Raw genomic sequence first — 6,661 nt, forward strand, 5'->3', positions numbered from 1 at the left:
ATTACACTATGTCGTCCAATGTACAATCCATTTAAAAAAAATCCCATGCTACACTGTGTCGTTCAATGTCAAAACCCTTGAAAAAAAATGTCATGCTACACACTGTGTCATCCAATGTTAAAACCATAAAAAAAGCCATGCTACACTATGTCGTCCAATGTCAAAATACTTTTTTAAATGCCATGCTACACTGTGTCATCCAATGTAAAAAAAAAAAAAATGCCATGCTACCCTATGTCGTCCAATGTTAAAACCATAAAAAAATGCCATGCTACACTAGTCTAACCTGACACCGTCAAATGGAAGAAGCTTGCGACACAACTTTGTTTCACAGGGTACTTCCATCTGAGACTCCGTAAGCAGAATCGATGCCAGACGTTTTTTCTTTTTTTCAAGCTACTAGGCAGGTGATTGGATGATCCCGCCCCTAGCAGCCGCTGATTGGTTCGAATTACGCAGCAACCGGACAGCGTAACTCCTTGAGAGATTCCAGATCAGGGTGTGTATTGAATTCATGACTCAATACCGTCCTCATCTGGCTAGTCAGGTTAACACTAGTCATCCAATGTAAAAAAAAAATCTATCCACAAGTTTCCTAGGGCGTTGTGGGCATCACTTCCATGTCGATTTGATATAAGGGTAAAAAAGGGGCATACCAATATATGGGCATACTGATGACATCAGCAATCGCAATATATGGCCATAAAATGGACAAGGACTGACAGATACAGATATCTCCATATAAGGGCATAAAAGGGGGCATGCCCATAGACAGTACGCAAAAGAAAAGGGCAACTTCACATATGGGCACAAAAGAAGCATGCCCATGTATGGGCATATACTGATGACATCAGTGTTCTCCATATATGGGCACAGACGGGTACAACCGGTACTCTGACAAATCCCCCCACACTATGACTCAGACATATTGGTCGGATCGAGGGTGCGATATAAGTGTGAGGGCCGCGTAGCGGCCCGATGCTCGGGGCCTGAACCTCTAGTTTATAAAAATGCCATGCTACACTATGTTGTCCAATGTAAAATCCATGAAAAAAAATCCCATGCTATACTATGTCGACCAATGTAAAAATCATTGAAAAAATGCTATGTCGTCCAGAGTAAAAAAAGGAAGAAAAAATGTATACCATGCAATACCATGTTGTCCAGAGTAAAACTTGTTTTCTAAATGCCATGCAACACTATGTCATCCAGAGTAAAACACTTTTTTAAAATGCCATGCTACACTATGTCATCCAGAGTAAAACACTTTTTTTTTTCAAATGCCATGCTACACTAGTCGTCCAATGTAAAATCCAGTGTAGATCTGCATGCTATTTCTTTTGAAAATTAAACAAGGTAAAAGACAATTATTTTTTATCAAAATTAGACAAAAAACACAAATAGGTAGGCCAGGCTTAATGTGGTAAAGCCTGGTTCATGGTCAAAGCAGTATAGCTCCAATGATTTCTTCACTTTCACCCACATTGTTTATCTTTTCTTTCAGCAGCCAATCATTGCCAAGTACATTAACGGTGCAAGATAATGTAGAAAAGCTGTTCCCCGGACCTCTCAGGGCAGCACATTAGTGTCTAAGCATTTTTTAAGCAAAATGTGTTATAGCAGGCCGATGGCGCCATCTGTTGGCCACTAACAGGTATTACACATAGCAGGACCCACCAAACCTCTTAACCCAATTTGATTGATTGACTGATTGATTGAATACTTCATTAGTCAGAAATGTAAATAGCACGTTGCACAGTAAGACATTAAGGCTAAAAGGATAAAAAAGTCCTGTGGATTTGTTTCCATTGTGGTCCTATGTATGGTTCTCAAACGGTGTGTTGAGGCACACTGGTGAGCCTCATGCACATGGCAGATGCATGGTGTGTGTGTATGTGTACGTGTATGTGTATGTGTATGTATATGTGTGTGTGTGTGTGTGTGTGTGTGTGCGTGCGTGCGTGCGTGCGTGCGTGCGTGCGTGCGTGCGTGCGTGCGTGCGTGCGTGCGTGCGTGCGTGCGTGCGTGCGTGCGTGCCCCAAATGTGTACATCGATGTGTACGCCAAGAAACTTGAACTCGCCGACCTGTTCCACTGTGACACCATCGATGAAGATAGATGCGTGCCGTACACTCTCCACGGCCTCCTGTAGTCCACGATCAGCTCCTTGGTGTTGTTGACTTTGAAAGCGAGGTTGGCACCAGAGTGCCATTGATCTGACCTCACTCTCTGTAGGCAGACTTGTCATTGTTGACAATCCGGCCCATCACTGTCATGTTGTCAGCAGTGGTGTAAAGTAACTAAGTACATTTACTTAAGTCAACTTTAAGTCAAATATTATACTTTTACTCCACTACAATTATTTGAAAACTTTAGATACTAGTTACTTTACAGATATCAATTATTACATCATAAAACATACATTAACCACTTTAGCTCTGCTATTTTCAAACATTTTAGTACTTTTACTTTAAGTACATTTTGATACCAATACTTTCGTACTTTTACTCAAGTAAATGTTTAATTCCGGACTTTTACTTTTAACAGAATACTTCTACTTTGCAGTAGTGATACTTTCACTTAAGTAAAACATTTGAGTACTTTTTCCACCACTGGTCAGCATACTGGACGATGACAGTGGAGCTATGCGTGCCCATGCAGTCGTGTGTGTACAGGGAGTAGAGGAGAGGGCTCAGTATGCCTCCCCGAGGGGCTCCTGTGCTGAAGGTCAGGGGGTCAGATGTGATGTTGCCCATTCTCACCAGGTGGCGGCGGTTCATCAGGAAGTTCATCAGGAAGTCCATTATCCAGGCAGTCATTCATGCTGAGCGCAGGTCCAGGCCCCTGTGCTTTGGGTCAAGCCTGGCTGGGATTATAAGTGTTAAAAGCTGAGCTGTACTCTACAAACAACATACATACGTATTTGTTCTTCAGCTTTCTATCGTCCAGGTGTAAGAGGACAGTGTGAAGAGCCATGGCAACTGCAACATCGCAGATCAGTGGATCTGTTTTGACAATATATGCATACATTACATTAACAGTCATTTAGCAGACGCTTTTATCCAAAGCCACATACAATAAGTGCATTCAACATAGGTAGGGAACGAAACTACTAACCACCAGAAGTCTTAAGTGCATTTTCTGCTAAAACAAGCAACCAAGAGTATACCTAGCGCTACGGTAAAAGTGCAATATATGCATATTTCTATGTGTCCACGTGGCCATTAGCATGGAGCAAATGTAATCTCTCACCAGCCTTTCAAAGCATTTGCTGACTATAGGGGACCACAGTCTGGGAGGGGTTGAAAATATTCGCAAAACATAAAGGTCTATCTTGATCAATCAATCAATCAATCAATCAATCTACCTACCTACCTACCTACCTACCTACGACGTATGACCTATGGCGTATCTACCTAATTACCAACCTACCTACCTACCTACCCATCCACCCATCGGTGCTGTTAAGGCAGGGCTGACCCTGGCTGGTTGGTGCAGGTGGAGATGATCTTGAACCATGTGTGAAAGACATTCAGCTCATCGGAGAGGGAGGCAAGCGGGTTCCCTGCGCATCTGTTTTCTTCTCTACAGTCTGTTATTGTCTGTGTCTGAGAACTTGTTGATATTATTCCCAGTGGTATGCTTGAACATCTTCCAGTCTGTGTGGTCAAAGCAGGATTTTAACATAGAATCCGTATGTTCCAACCAGATTCGAACGTTTCTTTTACTAACTGGCTCTTTTTTCAGCCACTGCCTGTACGCAGGGAGCATTTGTATGGAGCAGTGATCAGAATTCCCAAAAGGTTGTCGGGAGAAGGCTTTATAACCCTCCCGGAAAGGAGAAAAGAGGGATTGATAGTTCATTCGCCAGGGGTGCTGCATGTGATGTGTTAGTATAATTTTGGGGGAAATAGGGCCGCGACGCATTGTGAGCTTGTAGATCTGCTATTTTTAAAAGCAGCTTAGAAAAAGGGACAAATCTGGAATGTTTTTGAAACAGTTTCTAACACAAATCTTGTATGGGGTCCCTGGCAGAAAATATTTTTAAATGGCATCCGTGGCCTAATACGTATAAATTTGGGGGTCCTTCAAATGAAAATGTTTGAGGGCCACTGATCAAAATAAAGTTTATTTGAGAGGGACAATATCATCGCTGTCCGGCAGAAACCTCTTATCTCCATATTTTCGGAAAGTAATGCCCTACTACTTCATCACACTACAGTGTAGTGTGATGAAGTAGTAGGGCATTACTTTTCACTGTAGTGACTACAGTGTCACACAAAGGTTTTGCGATACGACTTGTTTTGAGCTTGTAGATCTGCTATTTTTTATACTTTTGTATTTGAATCCTGAAAAGTAACAGTTTAGCACGTATGAGGTTTCCACCTGACAGCAACTATATATTAATGAAAAATTCCTTCAAATACAGCACAATAGTGCAGTGAAGAAGCAATGCACAAGGAGTTAGCAAGAATGCACATTTTCAGCCCCAGCCCCTGACATAGGCCTATAGAATAACAAAACAGATACTAGGTAAATAAAGAGAAAAAAAAAATTAAACAGAATACAAAACATACAACTTTGGAACGCCTCAACATCCCCTGAGGCCCGTTGAGAGCTTGTAGATCTTCTATTTTTGCTATTTTGATTTTATTAGATTTTTCTTTTTTTAATGTTGGGTTTGAGAATTGACAGGCGTTACCCATTTCCCAGAATGAAGCATCGTTTGCATTGTCAGTCCTTATTGCTTTACATAAATTGACAAACTATGTCAACAGTTGACAGGGTCATTCATCGTCCGCCAACTTTGTTGTATTATTGTTAAATGTTTGTCATTGATGTATGACATTACTCACAGCTCCATTTGATTAATTTATTCTGTGGTCCCTCTGAGTTCGGGTCAGCTGGCCTGATACTCACAAAGTGTGTAGGGATGAAATATGGGCTCATGTTTTCGTTCCCATACTACCCTGAAGAAGGCAGCTTGTCTGTCTCTGTGTCCACAATACAATTTGCATCGGCAGCTACGAGTGTGTGGCTATACTCTTTTATTATTTAGTTCTCATACTAAACAGGAACATTTAGGAAGTTAAAGAAGCTCATGAATACAAAGAATTCAGATTGATTTGCCGCTTCGCCTCTGTTGTATTAACTGCTCAGTCTGCATTTTCTGTAGATTTTTATGTGGATGTGCTGCTAAAGAACATTTCACAAAAACACGAATGTTAAACAATGTGGAAGTTTCCAGTAATGTTGAAAACTTCCTGAGCTAGTTCAGGTCACCAGAAATTGTGCAGATGTATTTATTTTGCATTCAACCTGGTCCTGTCTTTGACCCCTGCTCTGTCAGTGACAAGAGCAGGTGGGCCTGCTCACTATCAATGTGACACGGGTAAATGGTGCATTTATATAGCGATTTACAATGATTGTGCATTACATTCACCCATTCACACACACACATTCATACACCGATGGCGGAGGAAACCATGCAGGCACCAATACCTGCTCATCGGGAGCAATTAGGGGTTCAGCATCTTGCTCAAGGACACTGCTCCTCCTCAAGTACAAACCCCTGAGGTACATAATAGCCTGTTGCTGTGCTGTCTGGTTGCTTGTGTTAAGTTGTTGAGTTACCTGGTGCTGTAACCGGTGAAACCGTTCTGCTGCCTCTCGGGTCTAAGGGCTCTGAAGTGGTCCAAGTCAGAGGACGGGAGAAGAGAAAATGAATGCATTAATGAACAATAGTGTATATGTTTTTCTCTGACATTTCAGTTCATGGGGTGACTGACTGCTTCATGGCTGTGACTTTTACAATATTGTCTTGGTGCTGCAGAGCTTTCACAGTGTGTTTATGCATGAAAGTTGATGCCCTGTTAGAATATGAGACCTATTTGCATGTCCACACCTTTCAGAACACAAACAGGTGGTACATTGCATGTGTGGACAGCAGAGCACACAGGCAAGAGGACTTCACAGGTTGGTCTGATTGCCAAATATTATACAATGTTGTTGTGTTAAGTCTAGCAGTGTTTTGATTAGTATTACAATGGTGTGGTGGTGTTTTTATTATTATTATTGTTATTATTTTAGTGTATTTTTTTGATTTGTAATATGGTGTAGAGGTGTTTCACTATTCAAACTGTCTCTGTTTGTGAAGGTAAGAATAGTGTGGCAGTGACAACCCTCTTATACCCTTCTCTCTCTCTCTCTTGTCTCTATCTCTCTGCTGTTTACACTCCTCTTTGTCTGTTAATTTGTCTGTCTCCTCATAAGACTTTACTGAATTGTCAAACGAGAGAGCAGATTCAAATCAAAGCTGCCAGGAAAATGAACACATCAAATGAGTCCTCCGTCTACAGCAGCGAGGAAATTTTAGGCTTCACCAGCGCAACGATCAGCCTGGTCATGGGAGTCCCCATCAACGGCTGTGTTCTGTGGCTGATATTAACCGGAGCATCTGGTGCAATGGCCTCAGAGATCCTCGCACTCAATCTGAGTGTCAGTGAGATCATCTCCAGCTTGTTACTTCTTCTCTATCTTATCACGAAAATGCCCCCTGTATACCACTTCACCAGTGGTTTCCAGGTCACCGGGCGTCCCGTCTTCCAGAGCTGTATCTGCATAGAGAGATTCATGGCAGTGGTTCACCCAGTGCTCTACC

The sequence above is a fragment of the Gymnoscopelus microlampas genome (genome assembly GCF_963454915.1).
Source record: "Gymnoscopelus microlampas genome assembly, chromosome: 22".
In the NCBI taxonomy this organism is placed as follows: Eukaryota; Metazoa; Chordata; class Actinopteri; order Myctophiformes; family Myctophidae; genus Gymnoscopelus; species Gymnoscopelus microlampas.